Raw genomic sequence first — 15,522 nt, 5'->3', positions numbered from 1 at the left:
GAAAGGCTTTGACCTTCGTATTTTTTGGTTGGCTCACCATGTTCTTGCAACACTGATGATGCTCTTTTTAGAGCGAAAACGTTCTGTTCGATGTTTGTAGCCCTATAGGGCTTTTTAAAATAATATACCTTTTACCAAGACCAAAATTTTTTATTAAATTTTACTTAAAAACTTTAATGTTTTTCCAGTCGTTATTGTTTAGTAGACTGGAATATTGAGATATTAATTCTTTACATTACATATTTGTCTTTCGGTGATTTTCTATTATTAATATGAAGCTGGAAGTGTTAGGTTACACTGGTTTTTGATACTTGGTCCAGAGTTCCCTCTCAATTCTTTTGTCGGATTTCTCTTTAATATTATCGCAGCTGCATGCACTGGTAGTAGGTTCTGAGTGCTCAGGTGACCTTTGAAGGACTCCCAATTACTCTATTTCGTCCACTTCTTCTGAGGTGGGTTCAGAAGTGGATATCAACTTCTATTCCATTATTCCATATCTATTTATATGCCATCTAATGATTTTACTTTAAATTTAGCTGCTTGATCTTCTTCACGAGTAATAAAATTTTTGTTATTTTTGCTACTTAGCATAAAGCATTAGAAAGTCTGTAAGCTTTTTTTATGAACTGCTGAAGTGCGTCCTATAAAAGTAGACATATTTTCATGAAAAACATGTTTTCATGAAAATTCTTTAATTTTATTCAATATGTTCAATACAGCGATTTTAACGGTTTTACAAATTTTTTATGTCGATGCCGTGCGCATAATACGATTCTGAAAGCTCTGAAAAATAGTTATTTTTTTCTTCAATTATCTCAGCTGATTTTTTTATTTACGAGTCATTTCTTCAGATTTGGGAACACTTAATAATCGGAGGGGGCCAAGTCAGGAGACTAAGCCGCATGAGAAAGTAATTCGAACCCCAACTCGAATTTTTGCTACTGTGACAACTCTCTTGTGAGTCGATGTATTGCCTTAGGTCTTGAGAACACTTTAAAGAACACTTTTTTCTTCTGTTTATAGAGTCGTTTTTCATTCATCACATACCGGAACTCACCACATAAATTTTGAAGACCCTGACATCAAAACTGTATTAAATTATATGTGATCTAAGTAAGTTATAGAAAAAGTCAGAATAGATAGAGTAGAACACTTATAAAAAAATTGTAACAAGCAATTGGACATCGTAAGTTCTAATTTTTCACCCAAGGTGACCGGAAGTTGAACCGGCAGTCGATATTTGAACTCTTCGTGTAACTTTTTGTCAGTTGATATGACGGATGAATTTTGTTCACCGACAGACATGGACGAACAGACAGGCATGAAACCGGAAGTATGTATTTGTTCTGGTCTTTCTTAGTCGCGTTGAATAATAGTTTGTACTATTTCGACGAATTTAAAACAGTACTTTCGGTTGCAACTCTGGAACAGCCAGTCCGAGGTCAAACTTCTCACATAAAATATCATATTTTGGTTATAGGCTTTCATTTGACACCTTATTTGTCATTCTTTCTGTCCTACTAACAGAGGAGTTGTGTTTATTGACGGACAGACATGGATCATTCTAGGTTTTCACATTTAATAATAAAAACAATAATTATATAATTCAGTTAACCTGACTATGTCATTGTGATAATGACTCCTTATCTAAAAGTGACAACGGCAATCATTCCATTCACTCACGGTAAAATATCGCAAAACCTCCAGATTTTAAAGAACCGCTTGGATTGACATGAAATTTGGCACACACGTAGCTAAGATGCCAAAGAAAAAAATGAGATTATGCCGATATGTTCTCTTGTCCTGGATGTGACTTTCACCCCTTCTTGGGGGTGAAAAAACATACGTTCAAAATAAGTCCGGGAGTGGATAAACTGACTAATTCTAATTCTAAGCAAATTTTGTTCTATAAAAGTTTTAAACGGCTGAAAATATTATAAGAATTTTTTGCTCTACATTGTGCTTTCTATCTATACCTTTAAGGAACGCACTATTTTCGGGGACACCCTGTATATGATCTGTAAGTTGCATTGGTTAAAAATGCTTATTTTTGAAAGGGGTTTTGTTGAAAGGGCTCGAACGAATCACTAGTCACGAGTATGTATATGCAAATTTTAAACAGCCATATCTTAACCAATTTTTGTCTTCCAGAAAATCAAAAAATCCCAAATATTTAAAAAAGCAAAACCTACATTTTTTACTGTTTAAGATATTTGGTATCACTAATAATTTTTAAGTTATTTTGAAAAAAGGCTTTTTTTTCAAAATTAAAGATTTAAAATTTACTTTAAAACCAAATTTTTTCACAAATAAGCACTTTGAACTGATGAAACTTACAAACACAAACAATACATAAAGTTACTTGTGAAGTGGTAACGATTAATTCCATTTGGGCTGTTAATTAGAGGGAGATTTTTACGATATTTTTAACCAAAAAATAAGGAACAACTGTATTTTGAGCGTAACTTGCTTACTCTTGCTGCTAGAAACTTTTTAAAAAAATAAAAATAAACGATTTCTTAAACACTTTAAAAAAGTTGTAATAAGTTTTCCCAGAAAAGTGTTTCATTTTTTTATTTCACGTTAAAATATTCGATTTGGAATTTGACATATAAGAGCTTATTTTTCACTATAGTTTGTTTTTAAACCAAGAGGAGTAATTCAAATTTCCCGCGCCGTAAACCTTGTTTGTAATTGGTACAACCTCAGGCAATTTTACTCATATCAAATTTTGACAATAATGACATTTATAAAATTTTAACACTATTGGCATTTCATAGGTTAGTTTATTTATTTTATCAGCGATTTTTGCATTTTCTGCGTTATTCCTTTTATTTTTAGATTTTTAGTCAATATTACCGTCAAAGGCCGATATGATCAACCAAAAAAGAAGATGTATCTGAAGATATTTCTAGTTACTTTCTTGGGTGTGAATCTGTCTTTTTACCCTAATAGCACAAGGACGTCCAATGGACGTCCATAGGACGTCCTTCACGGACTTTAAGGACGTCCCTTGGACGTCCGTTGGACGTAAATTGGACTTTAATCGGACGTAAATTGGACCTTAATCGGACGTCCTAGGGGACGTAAATTGGACCATAACAGGACGTCCTAGTTTGGTCCAAAGCCACATTGCCAAATGTCCAATGGACGTCCACCTAACGTCCGAGGGGACCTAAATTGGACCTTAATCGGACGTAAATTGGACGTTAATCGAACGTAAATTGGACCTTAATCGGACGTAAATTGGACCTTAATCGGACGTCCTAGGGGACGTAAATTGGACCTTAACAGGACGTCCTAGTTTGGTCCAAATGCCTCGTTGCCAAACGTCCAATGGACGTCCATTTAACGTCCAATGGACGTCCACCTAAAGTCCGAGGGGACGTTCGGTGGACGTCAATTGGACCTTCATAGGACGTCCCAGTTTGGTCCAATGTCGTGCTGCCGAACGTCCATCTAACGTCCTGAGAGGACGTTCGGTGGACGTCTAGCGACGATATTTAGACCTGTGGAAATGTATTGTGGGAAATAAAAAATACATTTTTTAAGGAACTTATATTACCTCTTATATTAAATTACAATTATTGGATATTACATTATTTACATTAAATTACAATTACACTTTTCCAAGAAATTAACGCACCACCTTAAAATGATGCATTTTTGATGTCTCGAATTTCCTAAACCTGTTGTCCAATCTCAGTGATTTTTTTTATAATATTATAGCCTAGGCTACAGGTTACCTCCTTAAGCTTGTCATGAACGGGGAGCTATACTGTAATATATTATGTATATTATATCATATCACTCCCTATAGTAATGAGTGAGCCTGGAGACACGGAACTAATGGTTCCGTGTGTGCAGGCTCACTCATTACTATAGAGAGCGATGTGATATAACTTATATTACAGTATATAGCTCCCCGTGCATGACAAGCTTAAGGAGGTAACCTATAGCCTAGGCTATCATATTATAAAAAAAATCACTTAGATGGGACAACTGGTTTAGGAAATTCGAGACATCAAAAATGCTCAATTTTTAAGGTGGTGCGTAATGGGCTGTATATTATACATATACATATTATTTCAAATCGACACCTTGCTCATTTGGAGATAATGGACAATTTCTTAAAAAGAAGATATTCTATCTATGTATGTATACTTATTATACAGAGAGCACGTAAAGGTTGGAATAAATTCATTTTTTTTGAGAATGGAGGATTTTGGAGAAAAATCCCAAAACAGGTCAATTTTTGTTTTTAAATTACGACTTTTTGGCATATATATCATACTAGTGACGTCACCCATCTGGGCGTTAGGACGTCATCGATGATTTTTTTTAAATGAGAATAGGAGTCGTGTGATAGCTTATTTGAAAGGTAATTAACATAATTATTTATACAGGGTGTCCAAAAATTTTTTTTTGATTAAATTAATTGACATGGAAAGAAGAATGTATGTAATTTATTTAATTCAAAATACATTTTACTGCTCTCAGAAAACAAAAAAATGTTTATTTGAAAAATATTCATGGCTTTTCGCTTAAATTAAATATTCAAACTGTCACGAGGCTGGTGGCTTTAATATTGAATTTAAGCAAAAAACAATATTTATTTGCCAAATAAACATTTTTTGTTGTCTTCTGATAGCAGTAAAATGTATTTTGAATTAAATAAATTACGCACATTCTTCTTTTTATGTCAATTAAATTAATTCAAAAAAATTTTTTTGGACACCCTGTATAAATAATTATGTTAATGTTTATATTACTGAATAGAGAATTGAATTACCTTTCAAATGAGCTATTATACGATCTCTATTTTCATTTAAAAAATTCATCGATGACGACATCACGCCCAGATGGGTGACGTCACTAGTATAATATATATGCCAAAAAGTCGTAATTTAAAAATAAAAATTGACATGTTTCAGGATTTTTTTCCAAAATCGTCCATTCTCGAGAAAATGAATTTATTCCAACCTTTACGTGCTCACTGTATAGTGTAATATTATATTATAATATTATAATAATCATTCAACTTTTGTCTAATTTTTTTTCATCCGCCTTCGCTTTCTGTTTTTAGATAATTCAATATTATAAATAGATTATAAAATACTGAGATAAATACTTTTTGCTACTAGGTACAATAACCAACCCAATCTGTTTGACAAAAGAACCGTTATGGGTAAAGGTAATAAGTTAAGACGAACAAAAGGCGACCGCGGTAGCGAAACTTTCCTTTAACAATTGTAATTCAAAATTCATGGAAGTCTCTACTTTATAGAAAATCAAAAAAATTGGCTAGAATACAAATATGTACTTATACAGAGTGTTTGGTAAAGAATAGGCCATAGATTAACCTTAGATTTCGGAGGGTAAAATAGGTCGATTTAAGTTAACTTACGATAGTACTAAAGTCGATAATAACCGAAATACAAGGTGTCAAATTTAAACTTTTATTTTATTTATTCTTGAATATTTCCTAACAAGCATGGGATAACCCTAACAACACACAACATTCCAGGAATGTACTACCAAAGTTCTATCAATATTTGAATGTCCTGGACATTTAGGGAACATTCGGTGAACATCTGTTTAAATTATTCCTGGAATGTTACCATAAGACATTCTGTGAACATACTACCAATGTTCCTATATTTTAAGTTGCGAAATAATACATACGTGTAAGAGATACAACATTACTTATAACATACCAGACAAACTAAGTGACATTTTAGGCCTACAGTGCAATAATATGTCAAATTTAAAGAGTTTCCCAAGATTATAAACATACAAATGTAATAAAAATTATTGTTCGCGAATATTCAATTTGGAATGCGATTTTGTTAATAAAAAAAAATACTTATAACTTATGCAAAACCCAAGAGAGGCATTTATATTTATTTCTTTTGCGTTCATTTACAAATTCGCCGTGCATATATTTTTGTGCATGGCGCTTGAGAGGGCATCACGTGACTAAAAACGACCAACCAACGACCTCGCTTCGGCCATCTTGGCATCTTCATCTTGGCGACCTTGCCTTGCCGTGGATTGTTTTTAGTTGTTTATATTATTTGTGCTTTTTAAGAATATTTTTTTAATTCGGATACTTTTATAATAGCTTTAATAGTATTATTAACATAGTGCATAAAATGGTGTCCTGTTTTTAACGCAGTTGGAGTAGCAGAAACAAATGTAGATAAAAAAATCTGCAGGAATAACGTTTCAATTATGACAGAAGCTCAAAACAAATGACTGTGAATGAAAAGCCCTATTAAAAGGTTAGTATGCAAATATGTAAACGAAAGCATGCCCTGTATTTCAGAAAATAAATTAATACTATTAATACCCTAATAATACTATTCATAAAAAATCTTTTAAGTAACGTAGATATAACAAAGTGAATAAAAGGCATAAATCAGAAGAATTATTATTTTATTTTATAAGTTAATAATTGGTCATATCCATTTATTATTTTAATAATAATTGTGAATAAGCCACAAACTTCGCTTATTCCTAACTAAAATAGTAAATAGAGATAGGTAATAACAAAAGGATTTGTAAAACTAAAATAATTCTTTTTGCGTTTTTGCTAGTGTATGCGTTTATAAATAGGATGGTAGACCACACACTATAATATGCAGTACCAACTAATGAATACACAGAATATTAGAGTCGATTTGCTAAACTCAGTCTCGGTAATAATTACTGTAATTTTGGCAAAATTGGCCAAAAACAAAAAAAATTACCTACTAAAATCACTAGCCTGTTGTGTCTGAGTTTGGGGAACCGACTATACTAATAAACAATTTCTAAGCTGTTTTATAATAATTTTGTGAGTTCATTAATCATATTTTTTATTTAAAACTAAAATTTGTTAATAATGCTTAGTAATGCATATATTTTGTATTTTTAGCTTTCCAGAAGATCCTGCGAAGAAGACATGAAGTATAGATCAGATTTGTTAATAGAGGAGTATGTTCAAAACACTTTTTAGAAAATGATATTGACAGAACTTCACTTTCATCTGTTCGTTTGAGAGACTGTGCTGTTCCAATAGCTTATGTCACACAGGTATATGCATAACCTAATTAATAATACAGTCCGTACAATATAGATACTGTTGTAATTCATTATCTACATCGGAGATCTAAGTTGACATTGTTGCCCAACTACAAAAAATTTTTGAATTCATTTTAAGTCAAATATATCACATAATTATTGCGAAGTAGATTATACAACAAAACAGATTAATATTCAATGTAAATAAATAAAAACATCAGAAATCGAAAACAAGAATTAAGGTATAATCTTATGTTACAGTTATTAAGGTACCAAGGGTATTATAGGGATATACGTTGACCGAAAGCGTTATTATTATAATACCTGTGGTGCCTTCAACGTTTAATGCCCGACTAAATTATTCTTTATATGCGAAAAATTTGAATGAATTTTGAATTGATTAGTTTTTAAATAAGTACATTTACCAGTAACAGTAGTAACGTAATTGTGGTAACCATAGTTTTACTTAGGTTGATATTTGTCAACTTGACAGTATCTAAGTCGTTATTTAAATTTAATGCCCAAGGGCGTTATATCGTACTTAACAGACTTCGAAATGTCATTATTTGTCAAATAATGTACCAGTAGGACATTAAAGTAAATAATAAAAACAATAAATATAATGAATACTAAATACTTATTTGTTTGTGAAAAATCTATTTCTTTGTGGCTTTTTTGTAATTAATTATTCTAATGGGGAAATAAGCCACAATTTACTTGAAAAAATAATTTTATTAAGGTTTCTACTTCCACATTGGATGTCGTTGTCAAAATACAAAATGTTCATTATTATTATTTTATTTATTAAATATTATTTATTATTTATTTAAATATTATTTAATATTTATTTTTTTATTATTATTATTTATGCATATTATTACCTGTAAATAATATTTCTTCTGATTGTTAATTGTAAAGGATAGAAAAATTACCTTTTATTTTATTTTCTTTTAGAATCAGCTGAGAGAAGTGGTCTACAAAAAACCAGAAAGGAAACGGAATATGTGGCTACGAAAAGCAAAAGAAAGGTTTACAAAGCAAATGTGACACATTTTTTTATAATATTTAGGAATGTCAGCAAATTACATTAAAAAATGTATGTAGATTTTTTGCAATAAAAATGTTTATATTTATCAAGGATGTATTATTTGGTATGGCCATATATCGTCAGTGATGTGACAGTACCTCCTATCTGTTTTTTTCAAGAGATTTGTAAGATAGACTAAAAACTTGTTTCGGCCACCTCCTGTTTTCATATATTTTTTGACTTGTTTTGCAGTAAATTCAACTATCTATTTACTACAAAAAAAGTCAGAATACGTACGAAACCAGAAAGTGACCTTAAAAAATGTTTTTCGTCTCCTGCAAACCTCATAAAAAAACATATAGGAGGTATTGTCACATTACTGACGATATATTTCAGTGAATGTCTAAAAAATATACTGTGAATGTTCAAAGAACGTTCGTAGACATTCATGGAATGTTCTAACAAGACATTCAGTCTAAAAATATACTGTGAATGTCCAAAGAACATTCATGGAATGTTCCAACAAGACATTCAGTCTAAAAAATAGACTGTGAATGTCCAAAGAACATTCGTAGACATTCATGGAATGTTCCAACAGAACATTCTAAGAATATTTAAAATGCTGACACAGCACTTTCCTGGTACTTTCCAGGGACATTCGTGTGCATTTGGGGACATTCCAGGAATGTTTTCAATATCCTGTGTGTACATTCTAGGAACATTCATGGAATGTTTTGTGTTATTAGGGAATATCACGAAATTTGGTAAGCGGGGTTTTTTTGGGACAAGAAATCTAAATTCAACACCAAAATTGATGTATTGCCCAGGAAATAATCAAGAATAAAATAAAAGTTTAAATTTGACACCCTGTATTTCGGTTATTATCATCTTTCGTACTAAAGTAAGTTAGCTTAAATCGACCTATTTTAAGCTCAGTAATCCAAGGTTAAGCTATGGCCTATTTTTTACCAAACACCCATAAGATTGAAAAATGTATGAAAAATATACCAGAAAGAATAAGAAATATATATCAAAGAGCATGAAAAAATATGTAAATGTAATAAAAAACGTAAATAATACCAATGTTTGGATACCAGTTGTCCTGGCTGGTGGTTTTTTCCATCATTCTCGATGAGTTTGTCCTCTAGGCCATCAGGGATCGATAGGCTATGTCCAGACAGTGGTAGCAGCAGAGTCTGAATGCTTTCTCTTTGGCGTTCACTTACCAAGAAGTGACTGGCTGCAACGTGGAGCTCCAGTAGCTGTCTGGGGTTGATGGCTCCGAAAACTCCTCATCTGATCGAGGAATCAGGAACATAGACTGTTTCGGCACTTCAGAAAAACTCCAGGAGCAGGAATCCTCAGGGTGGTAGATTAAAATGTTGTGCGCCTATTTCAAAGGGGCACATAATAATCCATTGGATGGGCTTATGCATTGATGCTCTAAATGGCCCGATGAGGCGGTCGGACTCTGTGTTATGTTGTGAAACAGCGTCTTCATAGTTTTACGTAATATATAGTATATGTATAAGTATATTATACTTTAATTCGTATATAATATAATTTCTTACATTATGAAAATCAGTGGTTAATGAATAAAACTCTACGCGGGAGCCCTAACGACGACAACGACTGAGAGATCAACTCTCCAACTTCGAACTGATATCGGTGGGTGAATCGAAAATCTATCGCCTATCGTTATAGTTTTGTGAACAGAGGAACCAAGTAGTGGGGGTGATTTTCAGACGTCCACAAAAAGTCCGTATTTCGTCCAGTACGGACGTCCAAAGGACGTTCGTATTTATTCCACCATCGGACGTCCACCATCGGAAGTCCGAAGGACGTACATATTTAGTCCACCGTATTCATATTTATTCCACCCGAAGTACGTCCAACGTCGGACGTCCAAAGGACATCCATTTATAGTCCATAGACATTAGGACTAAGACTGGACCTATTTTGGGCACGGCCACGTATATTCAACTTCAAAAAGATGCTCTTAAGATTCATTTTTAGTACAGATACATTGATAAAAATTATATTTTTGCTTACTAGAATTAATTAGCAAACTTATGTCATCTTGGTAACTAGAATAATAAAACATTGTAACAAATAATTTACAAATAAGATTTTCACACTTTACAAAAAAAAAACAAAAACATGTTTAGAATATTAAACTGTGTAATTTTGAATTAAATATAATTACCTTTTCGATGTAAACTATTTTATTAACATAATTAAGTTAATATTTTATTGAATTATTTTGCTATTTTATCCCGTAATTCGTATAATATGTCGAATATGGACGATCAGCAAACGTCCGTATTTCGTCCAGTACGGACGTCCAAAGGACGTTCATATTTATTCCACCCGAAGGACGTCCAACATCGGACGTCCGAAGGACGTACATATTTAGTCCACCGAAGGACGTCCAACGTCGGACGTCCGAAGGACGTACATATTTAGTCCACCGAAGGACGTCCAACGCCGGACGTCCAAAGGACGTTCATTTATAGTCCATGGACGTTAGGACCAAAAATGGACCTATTTTGGACGTCCAGAGGACGTCGTGTGCTATTAGGGTTAGTTTACCTACTACTCTTGGTTTTAAAACAAAGCTTAGCAATAACTCTGCTTCTACTGGGTCTACAGACCTGACACATATACCATTTTTTCACTTTTCTATAAGCTATATTTGCTATTTGCTAATTTTTTTTTTCAATAAAGTAGGTACCTACTTTTTGAGTTATTTGCGAAAAACCGTCTAAAAACGTGTTTTTTTTTGTTGAAAAATGAACATATTCACTCGCAAATATCTCTAAAAGTATTGACTTAGTGAAAAACTCTATAAAATAGAAGTTGCTTAGAATTAGTCAGTTTGTCAGTCCAATTAGTCCAATTTGTCAGTCCAATTAGTCAGTCCAATTCCGGACTTATTTGAACGTATTTGTTTTCATCCCCGATAACGGACGAAACTCACCTCCAGATCAAAAGCACATATCGGCACAATATCACTTTTTTTCTTTAACATATTAGCTATGCGTGTCCCAAATTTTATGTCAAACCAAGCGTTTCTTCAAAATTCTGAACAAAAACCGTAAGTAAATTAAATGAAAATGTAAAAGGTACATTTCATGTCAAATCACTAGAGACTGGAAAATATGCACTAAAAAATGTCTAAAATATGCATGCAATATGCATTTTAAAACAAGCTGAATATGCACAATTAACATGCAAATATGCATTTATATATGCACTTATTTTTATATGAATAATTTTATGGTTTACGTTAAATACATAAATAAATAAAAAATAATAAAAATAAATAAATAGGTTTGAATTTAAACCAAATTGTATTATTATTTCTTAATATATTTTTTTAACTTCAGGTTTTGTGACAAATAAAACGGCAAAATATTTTATTTTGACCACAAGATAAATAAGAGTACAATAAAATAAATGTACGTATTTTTATTGTTACAATATTGATTCATATTTTCTAAACTTTTTTTTTTTTTTTTTTTTTTTTTTTTTTTGGGAGGTGAGAATCTTCTAAAGACTTCTGGGAAGGTGTCCCAGGTGTGTTGGATTCAACTCTCTACGCCTAACCGTAGCAAGCCGCCTACCAACTAAACTCACCTCCTCTTTCTCCAACCGGCGGGCCAGGAACCGACCTTAGCGGGCATAGCTCTGACCCACCAGCTTTGCTCGTCACCCCATCTAGCACTCTCTGCGTGCGCTCTGTGACTGTCATGACAACCCGGTTTCGCCACCCCATCCACGCATGCAGCCAGCCAGGGTCCGTAAGGCAACCGACCTATCTGCATGATAATGGGTGAGGAGGCGCGACCACGCTATCATCCCATCCACCGTAAACTGGCAAAGAATTACTAAACAGCCAGTGAGAACAACTAAACTTTCATTCCCCACCCCCTGTAGGAGTGGCCCATTCATCTATACACTCACAACATAAGATATAAACACATGAAAAACAAAACATCTAACATTTACTAACACTAGGATTAAAAATCCTTTTATTTTAAAGGACACTGCCCCGGCAGAAGTGGGAGTTGTATATTGACTGCCCACCCCGGTCGGTGCAAAACGACACATGTTCAAAAGAAATACAAACAGATTATCTTTGTTGGAGTCTCCTCTCTCTTTCTTCCTTATGCTTCATCGTTTCAGTGACAAATCCAATGATCAAGTCAAACATTTTTTCATTCATAATGGCTTTATGCATTAATTCTTGGGGCTCACCCAGAGGGGACCCCATCCTCAGCTGCAGCGAGGTTCGCCCTGCACGATATACAGGGCATACGAATATCACGTGGTACGCGTCATCTACCACTCCACACTCGGTACACAGATCGTCCTCAGTCTTTCTTATACGATATGTATATGCCCGAAAGGATCCATGGCCCGTCAAAAATTGTGTGAAATAATAGTTAACGCGCCTGTGTCTGCATTCATACCACCTCACTACATCAGGGATAAGGGTCCTCGTCCAGGCGGCTTTGCCTGTTTCTCTTGACCACTGATCCTGCCAACTTTCCAGGCTTCTTCTTCTTTCTTCTGGTCCTGAACTTATAGCTCCGTTACCCCTTCGATGCATTCGTACCCTCTCCTCTGTCAGAATGTGCACCGGCACAGCTCCGGCCACTACCTGTAGAGCAACGGTTGATACGGTTCTGTACGCGCTGCACACTCTGATCAGGGGTTTTCTTTGTGCTCTGAGAAGCATGTCTCTGTATTTGGCTTTATTTACAACTTCATGCCATACTGGAGCCCCGTATAATATTATTGACATAATGGATTGTAGCATTACTGCCCGTTTGTGTGATCCAGGGCCTCCTATATTCGGCATTAATTTTTGTAGGACTGAGGTCCTTGCCTCCGCTTTCCGACATGCTTCATGTATATGTGGGCCGAATGACCTTCTGTCGTCGAAGATTATTCCCAAATACTTAACTGTTTTCTGGGGTTTTAGTTCGGAGCCTCTGAACCGAAAATTAATGTCTTTTCGATCCCGCCGTCCCCTCAAGATAATTATCTCAGTCTTTTCTACTGCCAATTTTAAATCGTTGTTCTCTATCCATTTCGCGGTTTTTTCTATTGCTGTGTTTACTTTATGTATGATGCCCCGATTCGTGTCGTCCTCGATTAGTAGGGCTAGGTCGTCTGCGTATGCTATTGCCCTTACTCCTAGTGTTCTATTTACCTCTAGTACCCCATTGTATAATATGTTCCATAATGTGGGTCCCAGGACTGACCCTTGGGGTACTCCAGCAGTCATATTCATCTTATTTTTCTTCGTTATGCATACGCTTCTTTCCGATAGGTAGTCCTTTATTATATTGGACATGTAATCCGGGGCCCCCAGCTCGACAATCCTGTCGATGATGAGGCCCCAGTTCGCCGAGTTGAAGGCATTTTTAATGTCCAATAGAACAAGTACCACCCACCTCTTTCTACTTATTTGTGCCGCGTCTCTAATCCAGATCGCTGCGTCTACTGCTGATCGACCTTTTCGAAATCCGAATTGTTGACTGGATAGAGCTCTCTCACTTGCCAATACCCCTTCCAGCCTCTTCTTCACAAGAATTTCATAAAACTTGCCAAGACAGTCTAGAAGGCATATCGGCCTGTAGGAGGATGCCGAGTCGGGGGGTTTCCCAGGCTTGAGTAGCAATACCAGATTTGCTTCCTTTAATTCCCTGGGAAACTCTTGATTCCGCAGTAGATTGTTAAATACTCTTCTGATCAAACCTGGTTTCTCTGTTGCTATTATCTCCAGTGCCTCGGGTGGCAGACCATCGGGGCCGGGAGCTTTACCCGATTTGATTTCCTGACCAGCGGCTTTTATTTCTTCCTCCGTAAACTCCTCCACTACCGTGGGGAAAATCTTCAAGAAAGCTTGCTCCTCCTTGGCAGGAAAGAGAAGTTCCGCGGATTCACGCCGCTGGTCTTCGTCTAGTCTGTATGGGGCGATCATTTTGAGAGACTTCATTGTTATTTTGTATGCGTCTCCCCATATGTCATTTTCTAGCGCGTCTATCAGATTCTGCCACCTTTCCTTTTTCTCTTTCTTTATTTTGTTGTTTAGATTCCTCTTCGCTGTTTTATATATCTCATTGAGCTCGGGGTTGCCCTGGCTTCTTGTGTAATTCCTCCGAGCTCGGAGGCACACTTCCCGTAGTTCTCTTATCTCATCCGTCCACCAATAGGGGGTTCTTTCGTTATTTTTTGTCTTTTCTGTGGCCAACTCAACGGCATTAGCGAGTGTCTTCCTAAGTTGGCCGAGATCTGTAATTGCATCTTCGTCGATTTTTTTAATCTCCGACAGGTACCTGTTTTTGTTTAATATTTTCTCTCTTCGACCTATCGGTTTTCTTAGAACCCTCCCTTTAACCATCACCTCGTACGTTATGTAACAGTGGTAGGTGAATAACTGTTCGTCGAGGACATCCCAATTTTTTATGCGTCTGGATAGCCTTTCGGTTGCAATGGTTACATCAATATGTGATTTGCTAGCCCCTCTTACGAATGTGGGTTTGTTGTTGTTGAGTACATGGAGGCTAGCCTGGGCTATCCATTCATTCCAGAACTCTCCCTTCTCATCATTCATGGGAGAGCCCCATGACCTAGATTTTGCGTTGATGTCCCCGACAATCATTATTTGCTTCTCTCTTGTAGCGATGCTCATTATTTCATCTACTTTTTGTTTGTAGTCTCTGATGGGTATGTTTGGAGATATGTAGCATGCCAGGAGACAAAAATCCTTCATCTTAATGAGAATATAATTTCCGCCCCTGACTATGCCACGCACGCCAAGATCTTTATTTCTGAAGAGCACCGCCACGTTTTTGTTTGTATCCTGCACCCAGCCACCGTCCGACGTTATTTTTTTGTTAGGTTCCGGGACGATGAGTAAGTCTATTTTTAGCGTGCAGGCTTTCGCGTGGACGAGATCGTGTGCCCGTTTTGCGCGGCCCACGTTCACCTGCATTATCCTTATACCAGGTTGATCCTTGAGGTTCATTTTTGGTTCAGTTCCCTAGAGAGTTGACCCGTATCCGTTTGTATATATTGAACACAATAAATATAAATAAAATAAAGGTGTAAATATAAAATGAATAAATAGGTAAATAAATAAATAAAAGATTAAAATGGTATACTGGACAATACACAACACACTAAGATTTTTAAAATTATATGTGAAATTAAATTTTATATAAATAAAATTTATATAAATAAAATGTGTATAGATAAAATTTTCAAATAAATTAAATAAATAAATAAAAATATGTATGATTAAAATCGATAAATTTACCCTATAAAAGGTGATTTCCTGTTTCACTGGTGGGCTGTATACGGACCCACCTCCGTTCATCAGGAAACCACTTCTCACCCTTTCGCTTTTGTTTCTT

At 35.1% G+C, this 15,522-nt stretch overlaps 1 long non-coding RNA gene across 1 annotated transcript; it reads left to right on the top strand.

Annotated features, from left to right (window-relative positions):
- Positions 1-5,506: 5,506 nt before the first annotated feature.
- LOC126883429 (uncharacterized) lies at positions 5,507-8,139 on the top strand. Its single transcript, XR_007697641.1, has 3 exons — positions 5,507-6,284; positions 6,920-7,077; positions 8,020-8,139. It is a non-coding gene; the product is annotated as an uncharacterized LOC126883429 (long non-coding RNA).
- Positions 8,140-15,522: the final 7,383 nt, after the last annotated feature.

Source organism: Diabrotica virgifera, chromosome 4, assembly GCF_917563875.1.
Source record: "Diabrotica virgifera virgifera chromosome 4, PGI_DIABVI_V3a".
NCBI classification, from domain to species: domain Eukaryota; kingdom Metazoa; phylum Arthropoda; class Insecta; order Coleoptera; family Chrysomelidae; genus Diabrotica; species Diabrotica virgifera.
This window is presented reverse-complemented; position numbering and strand designations above follow the sequence as displayed.